The sequence below is a fragment of the Falco rusticolus genome, chromosome 3 (genome assembly GCF_015220075.1).
Source record: "Falco rusticolus isolate bFalRus1 chromosome 3, bFalRus1.pri, whole genome shotgun sequence".
Classification (NCBI taxonomy): domain Eukaryota; kingdom Metazoa; phylum Chordata; class Aves; order Falconiformes; family Falconidae; genus Falco; species Falco rusticolus.
The window spans coordinates 99,765,252-99,792,933 of NC_051189.1; the positions used below are offsets into that span (position 1 = coordinate 99,765,252).

Below are 27,682 nucleotides of genomic sequence, written 5' to 3' on the forward strand. Positions count from 1 at the left end.
TGGACAAAGCATCCCCCCAGGTGGCCGGGGACCGGGCTGGCCCCACTGCTGGTGCGGCCACATGCAGATGAGGGGGCCTTTAAATATGTGTTTGCACTAACCGTTTCTTTGTTGTCACTGATTCATGTAACGAAAAGTCCCTAGCTATCCGCTAACGTGCATCGTTTCATAAATATTTATTCTGCAGGATTCTTATCCACCGCTATTTCTGTGGAATAAATGATATACTAAGAATTATTATTTTTTTTTAAACCAGTTAACATAGAAAAGACTTAAGTCAGAGTGAACAGAATCATGCAAAATATTCAATGTGAAGTTATGCATACATAGATAGAACTGTCTTCTGGTGTCATGGCAGTGATTATTTTTCCACTAGTGATGGAGCAAGCATTTCAGCAAAAGCCAGACTTTTCTGGTGACAAGTCCTGTTTGCTCTGCTGATCTCTGGTGTGTTTGGTGGTACCTGGCTCACATCACATAATTTCTTTGAGTAAGCTTGTTCAGCAATTTTGCAAATCCAGTCCAAGACACCTTGTTTTCTTATTGCGAGGTAATGTGAGAACCCACTTTTTAACTGTCGCTAAGGTTTCAAGCAGGATAGAGCTCCATTCTGCGATGGTTACGTGGAGGCTTGCATTGTGTCCTTGTAGCTTGGGAAGCCACTCCAGAGGCTCTGGGAAGGAGCTTTGTGAAAGATGACATTTGGCTACCAGACACATTCAAAACCAGGGCTGCCGAGCATTACCCCATCTGCTTTGAGCAGAGCAGCGGGGGTTTCTAATGCCTTACGTATTCATTATATAGAGGGAGTGGCTACATATTTAATACAGGTCCTCATTAATTTTGTGTAGTCCACTAGAGTTCTCTAGTGTAAGTCTGAAGAAATAAAACTCCTAATGATCTCTTCTGTTCCCTCAGCTTTCATCTGTTCCATGGGATCCTCACCAGGGTTTTCTGTCACCTTTTTTTCTTTTAAGCTGTAATAGGAAGCCTTCAGGAATCGCATGAACGTTACTGTACCTGTGCAACAAGGGCCTGGATGTCAGACTAGAGGCAGCAGGCAACGTGGTGAAATTATATTCTTGCTGTGCTTCTTGAGAGTGCCTGGCCAGCTGGTGCCAGGTGGCCTGCTGCCGGACTAGCAGGGGATGTGAAAAATAAGACCTTGTTTTCTGTGACAAGTATCTGCCCTCCTGGGCTTGCAGTCTCTGCAGGGCAGCTGTCTCTTCTTCAGCGAGTGCCAGATTTCCATGGTTTGAAGGAGTAGCCGGAGCTAAGTTCCTAGTGCTCTTAGAGGGGTTTGGGCAAGTGTGGGAACAGCCCCCCAAGACTTGACAGCAGCCTCTGACATGCAAATACAATTCTCCCCACCTTATTTTTCCGATCGGTGCCAAAGTCTTTCAAAGTGAGTCCCAGCATGGAGGCACTGGTTGTGCCGTAGTGTGGCATTCATGTGCTGGAGGTGTTAGTCGCTTCTAGAGTCACCGGAATGAGAGGAGCAGCCGCAGAGCCTGGTGCAAGAAGAGATGTGCTTGTGCGTTTCCTAACAATTCTAGAAATAGTAGCGAGAGACTGAAACATAGCCAGAGCCACTCTTCCATCTTTCTTTATCTTTAAAAGTTGCTTTTTTCCTTTTGATTCAGAACTCCAGGGTGTGTATCTCAAATATTGATTTAAAGTCCTAAATAATTTGTGTGATAGCTGAAGATCTTGTAGCCATTTATCACGGATTTATTTTTTTCCCCTCATTGCTTGGTGCCTGTGGACATTGCTGTCACTGAGGCAGCAAAATTATTTCTGCTGTGGAAGAGCTGGAGTTTGAAGCCTTTGGGTAGGATGCCAGAGTCAGGTTGTGAATTCTTGTTTAATCTTCATTCCCAACCTCTACTAGCAGCCAAGGAGGAGAAGTGGCACACTGCCTCCCAGAGCTCGCAGGACCAAGACCTGTTCAATGATTCCCTGTAAGATGCTGACTTGCTCTCTTGTTGTGTGTCTCCTGGCTTGGAGGTGTAATGGTGGAGATACCAATTGTTGCCAAACCCAGGTGCTGAAAAATTCTTGAGGTCTTTTCACATCCTGCATTGGATAGTACCTGCAGAAGAAAATACTGTTTTTCAGTAGCATGCCTACTGGCAATGTGCTCATTTATGAGTGTAGATTGCCAGCTTTTAAAGTGAGATTTTTTTTTTTTTTTAAAAAAAGGTTATTTTTATGTGCTGTTACATTAAAAATGCCATGGATAGCCATAATTTCCTGTAATGTGAATCAATATAAAATCCAAGCAATTATTATCCATCCTGGGACTCAGCATTACAGTGCCCTCATTGCTGGTTTAAATTAATATGCTGAGGGTGACCATGGCAAGGGTGGTAAGGACATGTGTTCTCTTCTGCCGCCTCAGCTACACAGACGGCAGTCCTTAGGCAGGAGTGGGATGGGGGAGGACAATGTCCTACCCACTGGCAGAAAACTGCTGCAGCTTCCTTGTCAAAGTCCTCGTTTACTGCTGTAAACCTCCTTCTCTCCTCTCGTTTATAGGGACAGACAAGCTTTCAGGCTTCGTCTGCTGAATGATCCAACCGATTTTTTTTTTTTTTTTTTAGTAAGACAACTTACGTGAGTAGTGCTGCTCATCCCGCGTTTGTTCCTCTTACTTTCATCATCTATTTTGTGACATCTGTGGGAAACAGTGTAAGCTGAAGTCTATTTGCACACAAGCAGTGTGCAAAGATATTAAAGAAAATTGCTCCGAAGCAACTTTAAAGTGTTAAGCAAATGATGCAGGCTGTGATCTTTATCAGCCTCTATCAGGGGCTAACCTAAAAATTAGGCATCGTATAAGCTTACCCTAAGGTGAGCCTTTTGATTTCCATGCGTACCGTGGAATAGTTATTTACACTTCATCATTCTCTTGTTATTCCTTTCTTTACATTTACATCCCCTTGTTTTGTGAATATAGGTCACAACCATAGACTGTTTTGCACCGCTTTTAGTGATGAAAAATTCATGACAAACCTTGAGAAAAATGTCTCCCCATGTAGTGAGTGTTATTGGTAATAAGTAAAAAAGATGCTTCAATGCCTTTTCTGGGGGGAGAATTTATCCCTCTGCATTGGGTGGAAAATAGAGCATTAGGTGAATTTTACAAGATCTTTATCGTGTCAGATGTCTTTAAATCTATGACGCTGGTTGGCTGGAGTGCAAGGCAGTCCATTAAAGAAATGTCAAGTGTAATTTTGGAAGAGATATGTTTTAAAACAATACATGCATAAAAAATAGCATAAGGAATTTGCCTGTGGGCTGCTGTGAGGGTGACACATTAATTGTCACAGATGAAGAGGTAGACTCCCCTCAGAGCTCATGATTTCACTGTTCATGATTTATTAGTCTTGCCACTCATTAGAGGGGGACACGTGTGCTATTCTCATAGCATTTAAAAGGCAGTGTGTCCTACCTAAATGTTTTAGCAACAAACTTGTAACTTTCTAAAATCTACCGGTGTCTTCATATTACTCCTTCCAAAACATACTTTCGTTTGGTTTTTAGCTGAGCAGCAAGTACAGCTTGGGTTGTGTTTCGTTGTTTTTTTTTGTGTGTGTTTTTTTTTTTTTTTTTTAAAGAACTGTTGCTTTATGATAAATATTGAATTATTTTTTTCCCTCTTTTTGTCAGGATGTACTGAAATGCATACAGTTAAACCAGTAGTTCTTGTATGGTACATAATAAATCATAGCTTGTCTATTTTTTTCCTTTATACTTCCTGTTCAGTTTGTTCAGCTCAGCTCTGTAGTGAGATCAGCTAGATGATGCTGTTGCAGCAGAAGCAAGATGGTGATGCTGTGGCAAGTACTCCCCCTCCCCCCACAAGTGTTTATCACAGCTCAGTAGGTTTCTCTGCTAGTATTCATCTTGGTCTGGATGTTCTTTTTATGTTGGTGTTTGTGTTTTTTTTTTTTTTTTTTTTTTCCCCGTGCACAAGCATGCTTTGCTTTTTAGCTGAGAAATCCCACTCTTGTCCTAATGGTGGTGATGACCCTCACCTGTGAGTTTAACTACAGGAAGAACAAGTGATAGTGTATGAGGAACAGAAATGAAGGTCTTTCGCATGGTCCTTCTCTCCAAGCCTTGAAAATGATCTTCTGGAGATATTTCTGTGCCTACTGGAGGCATTTCTGTCCAAATTCTACCATTATTGCAGAATGTCTTGAATTTTAGAACTATAGGGCACCAAGAAAACACAGCAGAATAATATAACTGTAAGAATCTGTTACCCAGGCATGGCTTTGGTGGTTGTTCTGCCTCCAGAAGAAAACTTTCTGAGTTTTTCTTATTGCAATGAGATGTTCTTGGTTGGTAATGTGTGGAATAGGAATGTCACATGATTTTTCACTTGTAAGATCAACTGTGATTTTTTTTTTTAATTAACTCTTCATGTGAGTTCTTTTCCTTGCATCATCAGACTTAATCATCAAGATTGTGATAGTTTTTCAGAAATTACCAATCACTGAAAGAATGTTATACTAATTTTGTTCCTTCTGAAGGCACTGAAGTGCATCTGAAATGTTGTTTTGTATCATGTATTGATTTTTAAATTTACTGAATGACGATGCAATTCATCAGCTTCAGGAGTAGAGCTTAAATTGTAAGATTTTTATAAAAAAAGTCATGCCATGGCTTCTAAATACCATCACTTGGTTTGTCCAGTGGTCTTGTGCTGTATGAAAGTGTGAGCAGCTCTGGGCTTGTATGGTTGTGCGTGTGGGAGGTACCTTATGGATGTGTTGACTGGTTGAAGTGCGAACAGCCATGCAGAAGACTATGTTGAAGGCTCTGCCCACACCACTGTTCCTCTGCCCTGGGCCCGGGAACAGCTTGTGAGCATCTGCAGAGGGGAAAGGCCTGCCTGGGGGATGTGCCAGCGCCAAAGCCAAGAGAGCTGAGCTGAGATAGGCTGATCTTTAGCTATTGGGACAGCGAGAATGGGAAGGACGTAGAGCAGCAACATGTCTTTGAGAGCTTTGACTGCCTGTCTTTGGGAAAGGTATTCCTGGAGAGTCCTTCCTGGAAGTGCTGCCTCCTTTTTATGCCTGAAAGTATTTGTGTATGTTTTTTTCCAAAAAGTTATCATTCTTGCCTTTAAAGAGAGCTCACAGTCTGTGGTGTGGCCACAACTGGTGGAAGAGCAGGTCTACGCCAGAAGGAATGTGCCTGTTTTTCCCTGCTGGGGGGTCCCCTGTACATCCATCGGCCCCCCCAGAAGGACGAGGGGAAGGTGCTACAGGCTGAATATCCATCCTGGGGCTTGAGCCTGCGCCAGAAAACTGTGCCTTTTGTCTGTCTGATAGTGATTTTTTTCCTTCTCTTCAGTAGCCTTAAAGTTTGGTGTTTGCAGGGGTGCGTGTATATTTAATGTCTTGCCTGAGTAAACGTCTCACCTCTTTGCCAGAGTCTCTAAAGGAATGGTGCACCTTTTAATCAGTAATGCCTTCAGACAGTCGATATAAAAGCCACCAGGATTAGAATTTAAGAATATTTCATGCTTTTGAGACAGCACCCGGAGATTCAAACTTGCCGCGTCTCAGAAATTGCCTGCAAAACTGCATTGTTGGTTGTGTTTGTTTCTAGGAGAAGCTCTTGTTTTACATGTTGGTCTCCAGAAACAGGCAGCCCAGAGCAATGGTGGCTGCTGCTGGCCACACATCCAGGCACAAGGTGTAATTGTGCATTTTTCTGATGCTGCAGCTTCTCAAAAAGGTGCCGATCCTGACACGGGCATATTGCTCGTGATGGTCAGCGGTGGATTTCGGTCCCTTTGTTAATGGTCAGGGATTTTTAAGCATGAGTGCGTGCTTTCATCCTTTTTTTTTTTTTTTTTTTTTTTCTCTAGTTGATTATGATCATTCACATCACGTTATTTCAGTCACTCCTATTATTTTAGTCTGGTGTATTTATAGAAATTCTGTCATTCTGTTTCTTCAGATACAGAATTGAGGTAAATAAAGCTAATTTACGTAATGTGGTGGTTCTTATTTCTTTTTGTATGGCTTTAAAACATTTTGTCTAACTTTTATGTTTTGTCTGATGAAAAAAAATGGGTTTGGTTTATAAAAACTTGTTTTCAAAAGGCTGGTATGTCCAGGAGCTTTCAAAAGACACTGTAAGGTGATATGACTATTCTTCATTTCTAAAGCTGACTTTTTTTCTTTTTGGCACTCAATAGAGTGACTGGATGGTGGACTTGGTGGCATGTGTGCTTTGTTCTTTGATCTGGAGTTTATTCTGTTTTCCAAGGAGGATTTTTTTTTTTTTTTTTTACTACTTTGAACATAATTACTGTGTTTCTTGCTATAAATAAATTGGAAATGATTCAGTGTCACAAACACTGTCATAGCATAAGGATAGAAAAATAACTCCAGAAAACACAAGAAACCATTTTAAACACAGTAAGTGTAACCAATTAGCATTCACTTAGTGGATATTAAGAGAACTTGCTTTCTCTAAAGCTGCTTTAAAATCCACACTACTAATCTGTTAAACCAGGCTGGATCATATTGGCAATTTACAGAAGAATTTTTCATTGATTCTGTCAGAAAAAGCAGAAACATTTTGAAGGTTATGAGGAAGGTGCCCCTAGTGTACAGAAAAATGAGATGTGCTTGCAAAATAGCTTAAAAACATGAAACTGAATAAAACCGTGGAATAAAATCTAGCCAACTGCAGAAAAGATTTAATGGCCAGATCAACCGAGCTGCTTTCCGAAGCGTGTGAAACACATTGGGTAACTAACTCTGCACCTAGCTAATGCTCTTCATCACAATTGCATATCGGGATGATACTAAGCACTTCAATTTACTTTGATTTCTAAAAATACAGCACTTTGTGATAGGTAAGTGCTTGTGCTTTTAATAAGGCTTGCTTATATTGTCCCTTAGGAGTTAAACTGAGTAAAACTGATTTTCTGTTACAAAGCATTTTCCAATCTAAATAAATCTCCTTAGTGGATGCCACATTTAGCGTGAGGTGTTTTCTAAGTTTTTTTTAAAACAAATCTAAAGTAGTTGTTTGTGCATGGAGCATATGTGTACAGGGAATGCGTTAGCAGCATTGTACCCTCCTTTTTGACCTTGGATTGACCACGAGGTATAGTTTTCACTGTAAGCGGCAAAAGCTGGTGATCGATAACAGCAGTGGAGATTGATGTGAGCTCCAGGTTTGTTTCTGTGTTTTGTGCCAGGTTAATGGAATAACCGAACTGTTCAGGAAACCTGCTCTGGCCAGAGTAAGTAGGGTCCTGATCTTCACTGACATGCGTAATTTTAGTGTTATGTGTGTTCAGTTTTACTTCTGCAGGAACGTTCCGTTAGTGAACTTAAATCTTTTAATTGGCAAACACGAACTTGTTTGTGATCTGGGCTACTGTTATTTACAGGCACTGGAGGCCTGTCGTGGGCAGAGATGTGGTTTCGCTTTGCAAACCTAGAGGTGACTCGTGCCCCTTAGTTTATGGTGTAAATATTTCTGGTGCATCGACAACTGGTTGGAGCTTGCCAGGAATGGGTTATTTTTGGGGGATGCAGAGGGGCTTCTTGGAGAGCCTTGCTTTCTGCAAACGCTTCTAGTCAAGCCAATGTTACTGTAGCAATGCCCTCACCCCCCCCCCCTTTTTTTTTTACTCCAGAAAGCAACCAGTGTGCAATGAGTAATGCAAAAAACTAATTAAAATTAGTGCTTATTTTAAACTTTGTTAGGTATTTTTTTCTGCTAGTTTGTTTCCATCTCTTTCACTCAAAAATAACAGCATGAAGCCTTACTGCCTGCTAAGGTGGGGGCCCCTAGCGTGCAGCAGGGCAACCGTACCTGCAGCGCATCCCGGGGCTGGCACAGCTTATTCCTTAGCCATGCGTGGTGCTTTCTCTGACTGAGAACTGCCATGGGATCTATGGTTCCTTGTCCTTTTAAGCTCTTTTTCTGCACTTTCTGGCTGGGGGAGAGCTGGCAGGAGAGCAGGTTTGACGTCTGTTGCAGGTGCTGTTGTGAGGCATGTGTGTGGTGGGTATTGGTGACGCTTAAACTTCTATCTTAAGCTAGAAACAGAGGCCAAAATACTAGTTTTCTGTTTAAAAGTACATGCAATTTATCTGTTCTGCTTCTGGTCATCTGTTATACAGTTATACAACTTCCATTTGAAAATACGACTGGACCATATTTTAATAAATAATGGTACTATAAATACTGTATTGTTATTTTAGATATTATTATGAATATTGATATAAACGATTATATTACTAATGGCAATATAAATATAATAAATCCCTCCAAAGGGATATATGAGCTTTGTTCTCAAGGGTGTGGGAGAAGTCTTCGCGTTACAGTAACCCAACAATGGTTGCAGTTCATCACCAGCAGCGGTGCTCTGCATAGTGCTGGAGGGTAACGGGTAGTGTTCTGTGGAAATAACGCTTTTTTGTGTTTGTCTTTAAAAATAGAGGATTTAAGGGGTAGAAGAAGAAAAAAAAGCCCTATATAAACAAGGTGAAGTAGGCTGTGTGACCCCAAGAATCGGTATTTGTTTTAGAGCGCTTGGTGTTAGCCATTGTGTGTTCCGTTTCCATGTTGAGAAAGGCCTGCAGGCTGAGGAGCCATATCATGGAAATACTTTAAGCTTTGAATGTTTGTTCAACTGAAATTTCTCTTTCACAAAGGTAGAGAATATATTTCTTTTCACGAGACACAACTGCGTCTTTAAACTGATCATCAGCCTTAGTGGGTAACTAAAGCCATGTACGTATGTAGCACATAGGGTTCTCTTTCATCTCTTTTTCTCCACGGATGAATTCAGTAAGACTTGTATAAAAACTATTTTAAAAGTTATTTTTCATTTTGGATCATGGGTGTTTTATGTACACGAAGGGTGTTTTGAAAGGGCTCTCCTTGGATGCGGAGGCGAGAGCTGAGGGGCGAGCAGAGCTGCGCCGTGTGCGTTGGGGACCCACGGAGGTTTCGCGTTCCTTGCTGCAGGCGCCTGAGCCTTTCCACCGGCACAGCAGAAGGGAAATGGGTGGTGTTGGGTTTTGCTTTGAGACTTGCCTGCACTTTGTTCAGCTTGTTTCCCACCTCTGCTCTTCGTTTCTGGACCAAGCACAGCACCAGCGTTAAGTAGTTTGAATTCTTACAAGTTCTGCTCCCCATTATAACTTCTGCCTTTCAAATCCTTTTGCTTCCTTTGCAAACTCGATCAGTGCAAAGGTATTTTTTATTGAAAAGTTATAATGGTGCTCAACAGATAATAGGGACTCACACTCCTGGGGTAGGCTGGACCTATAGTACAAAGACCTTCACAGATAACAAATACTTTTTTTTTTTCCTTCCTTTGTTTTCCTGCTCTGTTTTGCCAAACAGTTGGCACTGTAGTTTAATGTAGTGGAAGATAAATTTTTGATTTCCAAATACTTGACAGTGTTTCCATGTCTTAACTGTGGGGTACTGCAGCCTTACCTATCAACAGCTCAATGTTTTATATGAATTAACAGGGGAAACGTACATACTTTGGCAACTCAGAAAAAGGTAAATTGTGTTTTGACAGTTGTAGAGACTTTGAAAGATACTTTGGAGTATGATGAATTTTAATGGCAGAGATGCATGAGCTGCCTTAGCCCTTAGCTGATGGCTTCACACTCCATACCTACAGCCCCAGGAACACAACTTTATCGGTTTGCCGTTATCTGTTGTTTTAAAGTTGCCTTTGCAACTCTAAGCGCAGTGTGCAAACAGAGTTTTTTTGCCTGGGGACCCAAATAGAAGCTGGGGGATGTCAAAATTGTTTGTATCACCGCAAAAGTTAAATGAGTAACTTTTTGTATGATTTTGTGGTCTTTCATGATTGTGAGCCTGCACACATATTGTGTGTGTGTAACTGGAAGCATCAGAGGTAGGGTCTTGTTTCTCTTCAGATACGTTAGTGCTGTGGCAATTTTTGTGTTGCCGGTTTTAAAACTGCTGTGTTGAGGGTTGGTTGTATTCAGCAAAAGGTGGTTGACTCACGGGGGTGATACACTAGGTTCTCATTAGATGTATGGCCATCCTGCAGTTAACACAGTCTGCTATTTTTATATTTTCCATGTCTTACTGCTTGAAAAAGACACTAATTTATTACTTAATTTTTTTCTCAGTGCCATAAAAGAGCATTTCCATTTTTCATGGTCTAGTTAATGAAGGAAACACATTCTTTCCCACTAAAATAATTGCTAAATATCCCTAGTGTCCTAATATCAGGTCAGGATGCTCAGCTGACTATGACAGCAGGATAGAACTTGTCACCCCTATTTGAAAATTTGAGTTCAAGCATCAGCAAGCACCTCGTGGAGGTCCCAAAAGCAGCTGGTAAGCCTTTTGTTTGCTAAACTTTTCCATTGCAGTATAGCACAGTGAGGGGTACTCAGGATTTCTTAGAAATAAATATGTAAGCCCATAATATAAGTGATTTCTAGTTAAAAAGAGGAAAAAATATCATATATTTTTCTAAGCCCCAAAGCAAAAAATTATTGCGTAGGCTGATGCTCCTAAATGTGGAAAATGAAGGCAGAGTGAAAATTAGACCAGCTCCCAATAGTTTGCTCATGCTTTTACCAACTCTTTTTAACATCTTTAAATTCTAAGTGTGAACATATTTTATTTAATGTGTGACAGAAGGCACAGGCTTTTCTTTCCGTTTTCTAGCAGCCCACACTTTTCATAACTAATGGATATTAGTATGGAGTGTGGTTTCACTGTAGGAAAATAATTCCCAGCAGTGTTTGACGGGTGGAGGGAAGAAAGGATCCGGATTGATATATTTAGTTGAGGCACTGAGTATTTAGTTTTCCTTCTTGCATTTGGTTAAAATGAGTGTCATTTTTTCCAATTCATCAGTGTCTCAGATTTATCCCCTAACGATCCATAGCGGATGCAGTGCTTTGCAGTCAAAGTTACAAGGCACAGTAATTCATTGCCATGTTAATGATTTGGTTTGGCTCAGGAGCACAGTTTTGGGGTACAGTTGGGGCACTGGGAGTCAGGGCTGACTCTGGCCACATTGTGGGGCAATCCTGAGAGTACAAATTGGATTTATTTCAGATAACACCAAGCCAGAAGATTCATATCCGGTGCGTACTTAGAACACTTTGCCTCCTAGTTCCCTCTCTAGATGAGCTTCAATATGTCCCCACAATGAAGTAAAACTCCTGAGATGTGTGTTGTGCTTAATGTTGAGTCTTTAATACCAGGAGTGTTGCTCTACTCATCTGCTTCCAGTGGGCAGCCTAGCCAGGAGGCTGCTGGAATGGCCTAGAAATAGCGTGAGAGGAGTGGTACGGGTTGGGATTTCTTCTCTAGCTCAGATGAACTCTGGGAAAGTTTTTTGTTTCTAGGCTTCATGGAGATTTTTGTCAGGTTGTATCGGTGCCTCACTTGGAATACTCCATTGGTTTTGAGTAACAATATTTAAATTAGCACTTTTATTTTATGTGAAATCACTAGATTGTGAGGTTTCTGGAGCTCCTCTCAGTGAAATCTTCGTGGTTGCCAGCTGGCTTCTTTTCTGTGATGGTGGATATAATGTGTTTTAATTCTAACTTCAAAAAAAGTTCATTACTAAATTGAGTAGTTTAAAATTTAACACCGTAGCTGCTACAGTAATGCAAATGAGGCACCAAACATTCATTATTAATAACCACTTAAGCATAGTTAGCATTTCTGTAGCTTTGGTATCTGGCAAGACTGTCATGCAAATACTACTGCCTTGAATACTTCCTTCCATCAGCTGTTTCAAAGCCTCCTGGTTATGAGCTTTTGCTTTTTGTTGGTCTTGTGACTCCAGATAGCGTTATAAACAAGTGCACTCCTGTTGGGCTCGTGACCCCGGCTATAACTGCTGTGCCCCTGCTTGGGGATCACAACCCCTCGTTTGGGACGTGCTGCATTAGGACAACATGAAAGAGTTGCCTTACCCTAATGCGTTAGGAGGGATGTGTGAGTACCTGTCAAGAAAGCAGTGAAACAGATTAATCGTGCAGAGGGTTGTTGTCTTCCAAAGTAAAACTAGAGCTAATTTCTCCATGTTCAGTGTTTTAGGAATAACTTATGTTCCACTCCTCATTGATTATGTACCTGCCATCTAAAAACAAAATACCAAGGACAGACATGTTAAATGTATTTATGGTAATATTTAATTAACCAGCATGAATTTCATGCAAATGCTTGTATTTTCTTTGGGAAGTAAAATAAAGGCTTTAAGTGAAGATCATGTGACAGACCAGTCCCCCTCACTCTTGCCCAACGCCACGAGCCTTTCAAAGACAGAGATGAAGTCTCACATTGAGAACTTGTGTCAAAGTTCAGCCTGGAAAGACTTGTTTTATCACCCTTAGACCAGTGGTTTCTAACAAAGATAGTGAGGATGTTGCTTTTTTTTTAGTGTTGTGAATGTAATTCTTTTGTCTTTTTAAGGTAAGAAAGTTGGGTATATTGTTCTAACGTCTAATTTCCTTTATCGTTTTTGTACCACAGTAGGGATTCAGTAAGTCCAGCTCTCTTGGTCTGCAGGTGTAGTTTAGCCCTCTTCTGGATTAATTTATGCCATATGTGATCAGTTTTTTAAAATTAATGAAGCTTTGTTACTCGAGAGTTTTTCCCTAGAGAATGACAGTCACCTGTTCTTCTGAGACAGAAGAATTAATGCTGATTCAGGTTGGTGATGCTGCCTGTGTTACTGTTGGGGTTTGACCCCAGCAGTAACTAAGCACCACGCAGCCGCTCGCTCACTTCCCTCCTCCACCATCCCCAGAGGGACAGGGAGGAGAATCAGAAAGGAATGTAAAACTCGAGGGTTGAGAGAAAAACAATTTAGTAATTGAAATAAAATAGTAAACTAATACAACAATGACATTGTAAAGGAGGGAGAAGGGGAGAGGGATGAAATCCAAAGGGAAGGGAGCAAAGAAAACAAGTGATGTGCAATACAACTGCTTACCACCCGCTGACCGATGCCCAGCCAGTCCTCCAGCAGTTATCGGGAGGCCCCAGCCAACTCTCCAGATTACATACTGAGCCTGATGTCCCGTAGTATGGAATATCCCTTTGCTCAGTTGGGGTCAGCTGTCCTGGCTATGTCCCCTCCCAATGTCCCATGCCTCTCCAGCCCACTCGCTGGCATGGCCCAAGAGACAGGAAAGTCCTTGACTTAGTATAAGCATCGCTTAGCACACCGATGCTTTTAGTTGTTGGTATCAACATTGTTCCCACACCAAATCCAAAATACAGCACTGCAGCAGCTACTAAGAAGAAAATTACCTGTATCCCTGCTGAAACCAGGACAGTTATTTCATTTCTCTAGCCTTAAAAGTGGTTTGAGGCTTCTAACTAGTGAAGCCTGGAAGTTAAGAATCACAAACAGTAATATTGAAAATACAAAGGGCCTTTTTGCTCTTCGTGACTCTAAACATCTTACAGCACTTTTAAGGAGGTAAAGGACCATATCTACCTCATCCTGACCATTTGTAAGCAGCCTAGGATGGTGTCCTGCCTGTCTTTACTGACAGGAGTCCTTGTGATCTATGGACAAGTAGAATTCACACCATTCAGACATGACTTGGTTCATAGGAAATGTGGCTGAATCCCCGCCGACAGCAGTGTGTCCTCTGCAGAGACAGCTGCCAGGCCCTCTGGGTGGCCAACGAAAAGTGGGATGGAGGTCTGCAGTTCTACAAACAGGGCTGAGACTCCTGGGCTCTGTGTCAGTGACATCACTGGGCGGCTTTGCCTGGCTGTTACAGATGTGGATGAGGGCCCACGCTGCTTCTTCCAGAGGTGCAGGCAGCTGTCCAGTCACCCTGCTCCCCACTGTACCCTTGGCCTGACAAAGTTATGTTAGAGCTGAGGGCAAGGAGCACGCCCCCCGTCCGTGGTCGTTATGCCAGAGAGCTTGGCTGCAGGTTGGTTGACTGCCATCAATAATGGCTCAATGCTGTTGAGTGAAAGCAACGTAACCCACGAAATCTGTCCGTGAAAGCAGAGGAGGCTCTGTAAGAGGTAGTTCAGGACAGTGCCAGGATGGCTCTGCTTCCAACTCTTGACTGTATGTTGTGTGGATGCAGGGCTGGTATCTTTTAATTTTAACGCTCTTAAGGATCATCCCTGTCAGTAACGTGTGTTGCGTTGCTGTTGGTTCTGTCAGTCTCTCATTCCGTGATATTGGCATTCATCAGGGGTCGTCCGTGTTTGTTACTCTGTTAAAAATGTGATTCTCAGGTGAGCCGTCTCCTTCATCCTTTTATAACTTGGTAGGTCTTCTCAAAGCCAGCTGCTGTAGCACATACACTCTTTTGTGTCTGTGGTCCCACGCAGAGATCCATCAAGTGCCGAGCCCGCTGCCTGGTGCTGGTTTGCTTTGTACCTTTCCTCGAAGGTCAAGGTCAGGCTGAACATGTATCTTAAATGCCTTCTGGGGGTGACCCTTGGGACCTACTCTGCTGCACGCAACTGAAGACCATCTTTCTTTCCCAAAAGAAAAGTCAGTTCTTCAAGGTTTTTGCTGTTGCGCACGGATTCCTGACCTGCTCTTTAGTCTGGCTTTCAAACTCCTCGATATCCAAGATGTGGAATTGCAAGGGGGAGAGGCGAGACCTGTGCTTTATTCCCTTGTGTAGCAGCACGAGAGGGGGTTGGTTGGCAGTCAGGCACACCAAAACCGGGACCCAAGCATGTGCTGCCCCAGAGCTGGCTGTACTGTGTGCTAAGCGACTGGCACTGGAGCTCAGAATTGAGAGATTCCCCTTTAACAGCTCCAAGTACATCAGGTTTATAGGACTCTGGAGTAGTTAAAATGTCTCCTAGGAAAAATACTAGCACTTAAGGGCTTGCAGCCTCGAGCACTACCAAGTAGGTCTGTGGCGTGGTGCATGAGGTATAGGTGCTATTTGCTGAATGTAGTCACAGTTATTGAACACTTGTCTCTGTGCTCGCTTGTTCTGTCACTGTCTGATTTTTAACGTGTTCTGATTTAAATTTGAATTTGTTTGTTAGACTGCCTTTGTGAACCTCTAATCATTTCTGTTAAAATAAGAGGACAATTACAGCTGTGGAGAAAAAATAGCATGTTATGACTGCCTAGCTTGTGATGTAATCCTGCTAATATATTAACTTTAGTGAAACTACAGTAGTACTTTAGCTGTTGAGTCCAGCTAACCAGTGTTAGAAGGGAGGGAAGAAGCCTGTTGAGATGCAACATCAGCCTTACTGGCTTTGTGATGAAATAGTACTCTCGGAAGCATAATCTTATTTTTCTTTCATCAAGCAGAAACAATTAGTCCAATATTATTTTCCGCCTTGACAAGTGCTTTATCACAGCCTCAGATTTCTGTGCTTGGAGGCAAAGAGCTTTTGTATGCAAAGACTCCGTTTTAAGACTGCTAAAGAGGCAAAAAGCTTCCTCGTGGAAGTCTCATCAGTACTTTGATACGTAACTGCGCTGCTTGTAGTGGAGTTGTCTTTGGCAGAGGTTAAACCGAAACTGTAATTAAATCAGTGCATTGCGCTAATAAGAAATTAATGACATTAGTTTCTTCCATGTCTGGAAGACTGCAAACATCAATCTTTGACACGTGGAGTACAATGCCAATGTGTTGCCAGGACGATGTTAATTAGCATTTTGAACAGCTAATGAATGAAATACTTGGGTATTTACAGGCTGTGGATGAGTTCACCAAATGTGTTTGTTTTCTGCATTTTTCTGTGCACTCTCTAAAACTGTAAAGAATAGTATTTTCTCAATTTATGTTGAAAGTGTGAGTCTCAGTATTCTGATATTTGAGAAGAAACTGCATTTTATTGATTTATTTTAATACTACCAAGACGATTGGTAGAACCGTTGTTTTCATTGTACACTAAACTTCTGAGCAAGCTTTTGGGGATTTTAAAGATTGCAATGTTCTGTGAAGAACTAAAGAAACGCTTTGCTTGGTCCAAGCTAGTTTGATCTTCTAATAGACACTCATGGTTGTTAGGTCTAAAACAATTTGAACAGGTAGCCCTCCTCTTAAAGAATTTTAAGACCTCTGAGGGTCCTCTGGCATTCATATGGCCTTCTGGAAGGGAAAAATATGGTTTAATGGTTTTGTGGTTTCTGGCAAATGATCTGTGTAGCCAGTTATCGAAAAAGGTGCTGCCAATAGCCTAATGAAATACTGGGTAATACTTTCATTCACAAGATCAGAGTGTTTCTCAAAATGAATTTTATCTGAGGCTATAATGATGACTTAGCCAATTTCAGTTAATGGATCAGGGTGATAGTATACATTGGTTACACAGCCTGCCTTGCATGTGAATAGGGGCTTGCTTTTCTTTATTAAGAAGCAGCAGCAGAAACAAAATAATGGTTGCTATGTGTGTGTTTAAATATGCCAGTTAAACATAAAATTGCCTGCGGAACCTGTTGATATTCTCTTCTTGGCCTCTGTAAGTCTTCCCGGCAGAGTATTTAAGAGGATGAAAAAATTACTTTATGAAGTTGAAGTTGTATTCTATCTTCTGAGAGCAATTAATTTCTTAATAGTGAGAAATAAAGCATATGGCACTTAATTTTGATACAGGCATGTTCTTGTTTTAAGTAATTTATTGGTGTTTATCTCAAGTTATATCAGGTGTCCTACTTAGAGATAGGCGGAAAACGCACCTTTCTGCTGCCAGTTATCTGGACAAAATAAATACCGTAGAGATACTAAACTAATTAAAGACAAATATAGACATTTTGCTTGTACTTCCAGAAAAGCGAGAAATGCAAATGGACAAATGTCTGAGTGTTTTTTTTCCCTTTTACTTTGAGATATATTGGTTTGTAAGACATGGCTAGTCTATGCCCAGTCAAGGCAATTTGCTGTTTGTGTGGTGTTATGCAAAAAGATAATGTCTTCCCAGAGTCTGAAAACTAAATATGATAGATAAAAGGCTCTGAGGACAGTCTGTGGAGAAGCTTTTGTTTTCTAGTCCTAGTTTTCTCTTTTCAATGTTGCTGTGGGGAGCATGAAGTACTTGTTTGCTGGCTATCATTACCTTCAGCACAGAGAGCCACGTTTTCCCAGGAATAGCTACGTACCCCATGAATGGAGGGAGATTTTTATGTATTTAGAGCCAAACCTCTGGAAACCCCTGAAGGCTAAGACTGGATCCTTGAGCTAGTCTGGGAGCCACTGGAATGTATACTGCACCCACTGACATGGTCTTTGTGGGGCTTACTTGGCGAGTATTCAACTTAAGCTGCAGCTTCTGCTGGTTTTGCTCCGTCTCCACAACAGCGACCCCAATGGCACCTTGTTTGCTGGGAAGGACATATCGTTGCCAGGACATCCTCAGCACTGCCAGGAACCCTGATCGAGTCAGGTCCAAGGTTCCATACAGATGCGATGAATACAGTACATACGGCTTAAATTGAAGGGGAAGGTTGATTTTTGGGCTTGGTTCTTCAAATGTTTCCTCTGTTCTTATCAGTGTGACTTCTCTTGTGCCAGCTTCTTTCCATGTGGACACACATCTCTTGCTGTTCTGTTGACATTTTCGTGATGGGTTGGGTGTGCTCGCCAACAAGGGGAGATAAAGCCGGGTGGTGTGTGTTAGTATATTGCTACCAGATGTGACATCCAGCAGCTGCACAATAGCTTCCAGAAATCTGAGCGTGCAGCAGAGTATCAAAGACTCCTCCTTCCCTCTGCAAAGCAGTAATTGGTGGTGTTCATTTTGTGTGTGTATGGGCTTTTTTCTTTTTTCCCTTTTCCCCTTTTTTTCTTTTTCCTTTCATTGTGGGATGCTGAGTCTCTGGAGACACCTTCTCTTGCCTTCCTGACCAGCACCTGGCCCACCAAGCATTAATTCAACACCTCAACTTCAGCTTGCCTCAGTTTTTTCCCATCCTACTCATTCTGGTATGTGGGATGGTTGGCAGCTATTCTGTGATCCTTATTCTTTTTCAGACTAGCTTGTTGGAGGCTGTGGTGTGTGGGTCTTTTTGTCTCTGTTGGAGGTAGATGAGGTGTTGGGCTGGGAATGGGTGAGAGCTTAGGACTACAGGAGTGAAAAATTAATGGGAAAAAAGCAGGGAACACTTGATGTACCTGTAGCTCCAAGCTGTCATGTGTATTAAAGCACCAGAGACCCTTATTTCTGACTGATGGAGAAAGTGTTACCCACAGTGATCTGTGCAAATGACAGCTCTTAAAACTTGATAAAAATCTTTGCCTGCCTTAGAGTAGCAGAGACCCTGAATTTCTTTCCCTTTCCTTAAAACAAAAGGGCAGGTGTATGGCCTTGCTGGTCAGATTTAATCACAGTCCTGGAACTGGCTTATGTGTGTTAATGTTGTTTATGATGTAAACACAGAGCAGAGAAGTAAGACATTCCTTCGTTTGCTTGAGGTTTTTAGGCTGCAGAAGTTAGTGGTTGGCCCATTTCCACTAACAGCAAATCAGTTTTCTGCTGATGATCTGGGTTTAAATAAAAATTGTATTGCAGCATTAGCAAAGGCATCACTAATGCTATTAGGTAAGGAAAAAAATTTTCTCTTCTGCTATAGCTGATTCGAATACTGTTAGATGATTAGTGTCATTAGTAGAGGGACACACAAGGCCTTCTATAAGGGAAAAAGCAATGCAGACTTGGAACGTCCTTATTGTACAGCATGTGTGATGAGCAGAGTGGTGTCAAAGCAAGAGCCTTAACTGAGGAGTTATGCCATTGCAATGAATAAAGAAGCAGTGGTTGTTGATCTGCTAGCCCTGGGAGTGTCGGTCTGTATTCATTGGTACATATTTCCAACTGGTTTATCTGCTTGGGTTACCATGTGTTAAATTAATGTAGTGGGTTTTGGTTTGGAATTTATACCTAAGATTGTTTTAAGATAAATGGTAATGTTTAAAAATGACCATACAACAATCCCCTCTTCACGTTATAATTTTCCCCACATGAAGTAGCACAAACTCAAAAAATTGAGTAGCAAGTCTGTACTTCAGAGGGAATGTAGACAATATGAGGTTGAAAGTATCCAAAATGACTGAAATCCAAACCCCCCCAAAACTGAAAAGATGATGAGCTACAGGAACTCAGCTCTGGTCTGCAGTGACATCAAACAGTGATCAGTGCATTTCAGTATTTGTGCTACTCGGCTGAGCATTTTTTCTAACAAGTAATTGTATGTATTTAGTTGCTGTAGCAGTGTAAATGTTGGTTTGGTGCATTCCTGTGTCAAGTTCAAATAGTGAGAAGTTATTTTTTAATATTTTTTTTATATACTCTAGACTTTTGGAGCTACTGAAAGGACGTGTTTTAGATGTGCTTAACAAGGTGGTAAAGTCAACGCTTTTTAAATGGGAAATGTATTCTAGAGTTGACTTTTTTTCTTTTAAATTTATTAGTGGAAGGGACTTCCTAAATGGTTGCCTACTATATGCAGGCATATATATATATATAATAATATATTCCAAAGAGAATTGACAATGAAGCATCACATTTTGCTTTGTTTCTCTTCAGTAGAGTTGTCAACACATTCCTCCTGCCCCAACTTGAGACAGTGGCTTGGATGACGGTATCACACCCAGGAATGTCAACCAACGAATGCAGGTTTAGAAGCTGCTCAGTGCTGCTGGTGGCTGCACACCTTTCCCAGGGTCACTGCAGAAAAAAGACCAGTGCTTGTGAATGCATCTGAACTGCTCCAGTCCAGTGTCCAGTGTCTTTAGCTTGAACAGCAGCTGGTGGTAATGAAGCATACGTGCAGCTGCTCCCAGGGCTTGGCTTGCTGGTCTGGCATATGGTAACAGGCAAGAAAGGAGGAGGAGGGTGGGAGAGATATTAAAGCCTTAAATCACAGCAGCTGTTGAAGTGAGTGCACGTCAAAAGCTTATAGTTAAAAACATAGCCCACCACAGTGGGTGGTGTGCCTATGAGTTGGTAGCTCATCTTCCTTAAGTGCTGTGCGTTTTCCACGCTGAAACATCTCTCTCTCTACAGCGATTGGTAGGAGCATCGATTGCATGGAGTGTGTCACAGGACCAAGGCTGGAGGCCTAAAGTATACAATGTGCAATGTGACTATTCTGAGCTTCCTGTGTCACCAACGACCGCGGGCAGACATGGACTGAATGTTAAAGGGGGTGACTGGAGGAGGCTAAAGCAAGCAGAGCAAAGCTCCTCAGTCCTCTCAAAACCGCTATGTGCGGTCACAAATTGTTAGACAGTTACGACAGAGGGAGAAGGAACAGTTTTGTGGTCAAAGCACTGGGCTGGTGTCAGGAGATGTGGTTTCACTGCGATAAAATTCCTGTTCATCTGTATCTCCCATGCTTCTGTGTTCCCTTATGGAGCAGAGGTGATCGCGCTTCTCTCTTGCCTTGCTTGCTTTGCTGGCTGTCTGGGGCAGGGAAAGTTCATTGCCCTGCCTGTAGGACACCAGGGCTTTTGTGGTCCGTCAGTGTTGCATTCCCACCTGACAACATAGGGCAAAGGTATATTGTCAAACATGCTGGCCGGCCCCAGTGAGCCGATATTTCATGTGGGAAAGGGAAGTGTCACCTCCAGTGTGTGTAGAGAAATGTACGCAGGCCAGGAGACAAGCAGGAGCTAGTGCAGCGTTGTGTGGTGATGGCTCCAACTCTGCTGGAGTAACGGGAACATGGTGGGACAGCATGTGGGGCTGGGTGCTGTGGGTGACAGATCAGGTTCTTCAGGACAGGTAGAAAGAGAAGGTGAGGACTGAGGAGGTCTTCCTCTAAATGAAGGAGCAGTGTGAATGTATGGAGCTCATCTGTGGGACAGGTGACAAGTGAGTAGAGAGCTTGTGGGTCATGACAGGGACAGGCGAGTATGGGGGACACCAGGATGGGAGTTTCTTACACATCACCTGATGATAAGAAAGCAGACAAAGTCTTTAGGAAAGTTGAGGAAGTGTCTGGCTCACAACCTGTGACTCTTACAGGTGACTGGAAGGTCTTTGACATCTGCTGGAAGAGTGACATGGTTGGACTCAAATCAGCAAGGATGTTTCTTGAGAGTATCGGGATTAACTTCTTGTTAGGGCCTTGTAGGGGTCAAACAGGTGTTACACATGATTGCATCTGCTATTCACAAAGACGGCAGAAGTCACTGGGAGAATGATAATGGCAGCCTTGGCTGTAACCGCCATGAAATAGAGGAGTCCAAGATCCGTAGGGGAGTGAGAAACGCAAGTAGCATGATGACAGACCCTGGATTTCAGGCAAGCAGGTATTCAGCTTATTCAGGCAGCTGGTACCGGAAAACTCAAAAGAACTCATGAAAGCTGGACATGTCTTGAGGGGCGATCTTTTCCAAGTGCAGGAGCAGTCTTCACTTGGGAAAACAATCCTGCCCAGCCAGTCTGGTCTCCCAAAATGTGATGGAGCTCCAATGCAAAAAGGCCATGTACAGGAGGAGGAGAAAGCAGTAAAAGAGGAATTTAGAAACATCGTCCAAGCACGCAGGGCCGGTGTTACAAAATCTCAACTGGAGTTGATGTGTGCAAGTGGTATTCAGGACCACAAGAAGAGTTTCTACCACTTGTACCTGTAGGAAAAGGCTGATTGAAGCCTGCTGCTGGGTAGGGTGGATGACTCCAGGGCAGTGGACACAGGTAAGGCTGAAGTACTTGTGCCTCCTGCTCCTCAGTTGTCATCAATAAATGCAAGCTGAGAGAAAATCTGCCATCTCCACCCTTTGAGGTTTTCAAGACACAGCTGGATAAAGACCTGAGCAAACTGATCCCACAGCTGGCCCTGCTTTGGGCAGGAGGCTGCACCTGACCTCAAAGGTCCCTTCCAGCATGAACAGGTCTGTGGTCCTGTGTCATGTATGTATTTGGGAGGGCTGCCTGCAACCATTTAACTCGCTTCTTAATTTTGAGGTGTGTGTTGTAACTCTGCATATCAGGGATAAATAGATTTGGCTATTTATATAGGAGGAAGCTAATTTTAAAACGTGTCACAATATGTGTTTGGCTTTCTCTTACTGAAGCTGTGTGTGTGAAGTTAAACACAGCTGGAGTAACCTACCCTTTAGAGGGGTGCATGCCCTGGTCTCTGAGTAGTAGGGTCTGGGTCACACCAGCCCATGCACTACAGGCTTGGGGCAGAGTGGCTGGGAAGCTGTTCGGTGGAAAAGCCTGGGAGTGTTGGTGAACAGCTGGTCAGAGCCCCCAGAGTGCCCAGGTGGCCAAGGAGGCCAGCGGCGCCCTGGCTGGTGTCCGAAACGGCGTGGCCAGCAGGGCCGGGGCAGTGCCCGTCCCCCCGCGCCGGGCCCTGTCGGGGCCGCCCTGGAGCCCTGGGCTCAGCTCTGGGCCCTCGCTGCCAGAGGGACGCTGAGGGGCTGGAGCGTGTCCAGAGCCGGGCAGGGGCTGGGGGGGGCTGGGGCACAGGCTGAGGGGAGGCAGCCTGGGAGGAGGGGGCTCGGGGGGGCCTGATGGCTCCCTACAGCTGCCTGACAGGGGGCTGTGGGCAGGGGGTCGGTCTCTGCTCCCAGGGAAGGAGCGACAAGACAAGAGGGAATGGAGTCACCGTTCCTGGGGGTGTTTAAAAAACACGTAGATGTGGCACTTGGGGATAGGGTTTAGTGGTGGCCTTGGCAGTGCTGGGTTAAGGGTTGGGCTTGGTGATCTCAAAGGTCTCTTCCAACCTAAACAATTCTGTGATTCTGTGGCTGGTTCAGTGGGGGGCTCTTCCATGCAGTCACCACTATGCTCCAAAACCCTTTATTGTGCTGCGGTGGGTTCCATATGGAGCCTCTCCACTCGTGGTTATGCCCACTTGTCAATGAAAGGTTGCTCAAAGGTGTCAACAGCATTTACTCTGCCCAGATCTTCTCGTCTGACGGGGTCAGTCCCAGTGCGGAGGAGGGTGCTGCTCCCCAGTCTCTCCTTTGAGTCTCATCTGCCGTAGTCAACTTTCTTCCCACCCTGAACTTCTCAAGCTGTTCCCCCATGTTTGTGAGAAGCTTCTGACCCTTGCCATGAAGGACTGCGTTTTGGTGATGAATGGGGATTGCGCTGATAGTTTGCTTATAAACGCTTTGGGAGCCTTCCCAGCGAGCGGCTCTATATCAGGATGTGAGAAGCTGCAGTGTGAATCACTGCGCTACCTTCTCTTGCCAAGCTTCCCGGGCTGAGGCTGTGGGGCTTAAATTCCAAATTGTTCTGTTTTTTTCTCAATGGGCTTGTGAAGAACTGCTATGTTTTTTGTGCGAATAGCTATGAAGAAGCTGTGCGTATTGGGCTTATAGCTAGGGCGCTTCCTGGTTTCAGAATAGTTTTCAAAAGCTATTTTTAAATTGCAAGGCACTTTTGTAGGGTTATGTGATATGAGGAACTCTCTCCTTTGCCCAAGGGAAGGGGGAGAGGGAGAAAGGGGTCAGGTCTCCTTGAACTGCAGCATTCCTGCCTGTACACAGCCTGCAACAAAGAACTTAATTGGAGTGCATTTTCCTGGTGCCCCCTTTCTCCCCATGCTGAATTCTTGATTTTTTTGAACACTGTTCAGCTCTCTATGGTGTCACTTCTAGCAGTGCTTCCTGATAATTTGAAGGCATTGTATGTTTTAATATATTTTTAAATGTTTCTTTTCTCATGTGTGTGATTATAGTCTTGGGAATTTTCTTCCAGAGTTTGCCAATGTCTTTAACATGTGTTTTACTCTTAAAAAATCATAACGGATGTATTTCCTGGTTTTAAACTCTAATAGGAATACAGGAACCACAGTTTTCCCATCTGAGTGATAGCCTGGAGCAGGATGTGTGGCATACAGGCATACAACTGACTTTCACCAGGAGGAGGAAATGAACTGGCTACAAAGTAGGGAAAGTTCACCAGAAGTCATTGCTCTTCATTTATTTTTAAGCCAAGCTCTGAATCTGTAGGTAAAAAGACAAATTATATAATAAATGGAGTCTCCCTGCATGTTCATGTGCAGTGTTTAGATACCGGTGTTTACTGTGACAGTAGTGAGATTACGCAGCCTCATCTATTACCAGTGTCATCATTGAGCTCTGTCTGTCTGTCTCTCCTATTTTTTTTTTTTTTTTTTTTTTTTAGAATGATGTTTTAATGCTATTCAGTGAACTACTGATGCATGTTTCCGTGGCCAGATTCTGCTGTGTTTCCAAGTTGTGTGTGGTGGAAGTGTACATAATTTTCCATATGTCCTGTCAGCTTTTTGGTCCTTATCCTTGTTGGTGCCTGGAAAGTGAGATAACAGCTTATCTTCTTTGAGACCTGTGCCGCATTCAAAGCTGCTTCAAAAGGGAAAAGGAACCTTGAACAGTTTTTCTAAAGTAATATAAACTAATAGCAAAAACCCCACCCCAAAACAAATCCAACAAACTCGGTGGCCAGAAACGTTGTTGAATGAGGCTTAAATATGCTTTACTCTGAAGGATCTGCAGACCAGTGGTGGGGGTAAGGTGTAACCTCTAGAATAGCTAGCACTTTGGGGAAAAAAACATGTTTCCTTTTAAGTAAACTGTGGTCGCAATATGTTTTTTCCATATCTTGCTGATTCTGTGGTGCTGCGTGTCCACAGGCAATGGAATGAGGATCTGTATGGATGAAAAATATCTACTCCAGCTGTCACTTTATATGAGTGCAGGGGAAAAGGAGTGAGGCATCCTCACTGGGTGCCCACCCCGGCCCCTTTGAGGTTAGTATAGTGTTAAATTTAGTGTAGCATTTCAGTGTAGTAATAAGAAGTGATATTGTTTTTTCTTTGTGTTTAAATATATTTTGTTTTATAGTCTGTGTAACATGGAATTTATCATGGGATGTACAGGTAGAGATAACTAGCTTAGCTTGGTGCAGTTTTTCCCTATCGCACTAAATTTGTTTTGATAGATGACATACACTAGGAAGAGCCCTTCAAAAGTAGGAGTTTCATATTTTAAAAATTGCTTTTGTTCATTTCCTGCTGTATTATTTTTCTGCTTCTTATTCAAATTTCATTTAGGTATGTTTTATGAGGCTTTCTTCTCTTCCTGCAATTTTTTGTGCCTTAATTCCTCACCTGTAAAATGGTACTGATATTTCTTCTTCCTTGATAGCTTTCCTCCTTATTTTTGCTGGGCTACCTATTTTTTTGTATTGAAGACCCAGTGTTGACCCCCAGATTAGAATTTGCATTGCTGATTACCTAGGAATGCAGCGGGTGCTGTCCTGGCAGGTTCTATTTAAATGATGGTTGAATATTCATTTCATTATTTTTTGAAAAATGGCAGAATTCTGACCAAGGAATGTGAAGGAGGGGTTTGCAGTGAGGATGGTTCAGGAAAAATATTCTCAGTTCTGTTTAACAAGTCTGTCTGTGGCTTTTCTCAGCTCAGCTATGTACCTGGGATTGGGTGAGACTTCAAGGCATTAGAGGGATTTGTATACATTAATGTTTTGAAAAACTTCAAGTGTGGGACTCCAGCAGCTATCCTTTCCAGCAATTCTAACAACAGAAAATTAATGGCATAGAAATCTTAATATGCATACATTTTACTAAATTTTTGTGATGCCCTGTTATAATACGAGGAAAAAGGTGATATTACTAGTGAGATATGGTCTGTAGAAACATGTACACATAGAATAAAAGATTTCATGGTGATCTTTTTCAAGATGAGTGAAAATATTTTGCGCAATAATACTTCTGTTTGAGGGTCTTGTTTTGTTTGCCCCGTGTTTAGTGTACGCAAGGAAAAGGAAGATGGCTTTTTGAGTTTGTGGTCCTTCTCTGCCCTGTCACTGCCAAGTGTATGCACGTCTGTGATGCACTGCTGCCATCTCCCCAGGACGTTCTGGAGAGCAGCTGGGAGTGAATGCCCCACAGGAGCTGGTTGATGCTCCTATTGATTTATTTCCCAATATCTTCCTTCTTTAAAAGTGAAGTCCCTCCGATAAATGTGGGAGAGGATTCATTCCCGTAGCCATGTTGTCAGCTGGAAGGAACGTTCAAGAGTATAATTTCAACAAATCTCTCACCTACAGAACTTGGCCTGTCAAAGCTTATAAATGAGATGCACTGGGAAAGCTCTTGCCAAATTCATTGAATACTTTCAGTCTAGTAGTTTGTAAGTAATGCATACAATCATCTCAACCAGAGTTGTGGTTGTTTTGGTCTTGGTTTTGTGATTTTTATTTTTTTTTTTAAATTTTTTGGGGGGACGCTGAATTGGTGTATCATAATTTTACCATGATGCAATCCAAATGATTGTACTCTTACTACTTGATGCAACAAGAATTGTTAATGAAAAACCTGAACGTTAAAAGTGTTTTTTAATATACATACATGCACACATCAAAAACTTTTATGTAAATATAATATTTTTTTAAGTTTGAGAACAGGATGCTACTGTTCATTGACATCTAACCTTTGTCTTATGGGCAGCTGGGTGGAACAAGTAACATACTGAGTAATATCACACTAATACATGGCTTCATCTTTGTCTCTCAGCTTCCCGTGGCCTGACCTAACGTGAGGATTTCATGTGAGACTTGTTTCCTCCCAGCTGTGGGTTGTCCGTCACGGTGGTTGATCGTGAAGTGGATGTAAAGCTGCTAGGGTGCCAGTTTTACATCCAGCCCAGACATACAGTGAAGAAGTACTTGTCCCAAGGGCTTTGTTCCTTCCCTCGGGTTAGTTTCTGTATTTTTACATTCAGCCATCACCAGATAAAAATCTATAAGCAGTTTGATAGTGGAAACAGTGTTGACTTCCTCCTAGGGAATGTCCTGACCTGATAAACCAGAGTGTTTTTCTGTGGCTGAGTTAATCTTGGGTGCTGTTCTGTAAAATAGCACAATATCAAGAAGTGCTGCTCTCATATATTTTTGTGGTTCTGATGCCCTTTGGGGAGCGAAGGACCATGAGGTCGAGAAGCTTATGTGGCATTGGCGACTCACAGCACACACCTAGCCTTTCTCCCTGTCTGTGGGACTGTTCGCGTGTGTTGTTTTTTTGTGGGTTTTTTTTTTTTTTTTTTGTTCTTTTTTTTTTTTTTTTTTTTTTTTTTGGTGGGTTGTCTTTTCTTTGTTTTGGGGTTGTTTTTAGTGTAATTCCAGTTGCTGCTGTATTTTCCCTGAAGCTCCAGGTACGGCTCAACAGCATGTGTTGAACAGCTTTGAAGCCTGCTGATGATGAGGAGTTTCTGCTTTTGCCTTCCCACTCCTGTGGCTTCCCTTTGGGCGTCATTCCTCACACCCCCTTCTACCACCTTGCAATGCAGAACACGTGGAAAAGCAATCTGGTATTAAAAAACCAAAACGTGTTTCTTCTGCTGCTTTAGTGAGTGGGTGCCCTGTGGGGCAGCCAGGAGGTGCGAGGGCAGGGAGAGCCTGCGCTGGGGGCTGGGGGGGAGCAAGAACCAGGGCTGCCCATTCTGGGGGTGGAGGAAAAAGGGAAAGGGGCTTCTCTCCTCTCAGCAGTGGTGATGGGGCTGTGGCCATGCCTGTGCTCAGTCCTCCTGTCGTCTTGGTGTGTGCCGAGTGGAAGTTAATGGTGGAAGCGCAAGTGCCTGTGGGCTTCCTGGTACAGCAGGTACTGGGTGGGACACATGCCAGGGCTTTGAATTCCGCTTGAGCTCTGTTTGAGGTGCACGAGCCCATCCTCTTGGGGTTTTCAAAGTATTTTCCA

General features: G+C 42.8%; 1 long non-coding RNA gene across 3 annotated transcripts in view; it reads left to right on the forward strand.

The window, feature by feature from the left end:
- LOC119145254 overlaps positions 1–27,682 on the forward strand; it is a 270,979-nt gene that overhangs the window by 30,960 nt on the left and 212,337 nt on the right. Inside the window, exon 3 of one of the 3 annotated variants that reach the window (XR_005103369.1) lies at positions 26,504–26,685. The exons of the other annotated variants lie outside the window; for them this stretch is intronic. This is a non-coding gene — a long non-coding RNA (uncharacterized LOC119145254). The remainder of the gene's footprint in view (positions 1–26,503; positions 26,686–27,682) is intronic. 3 annotated transcript variants of the gene reach the window in all.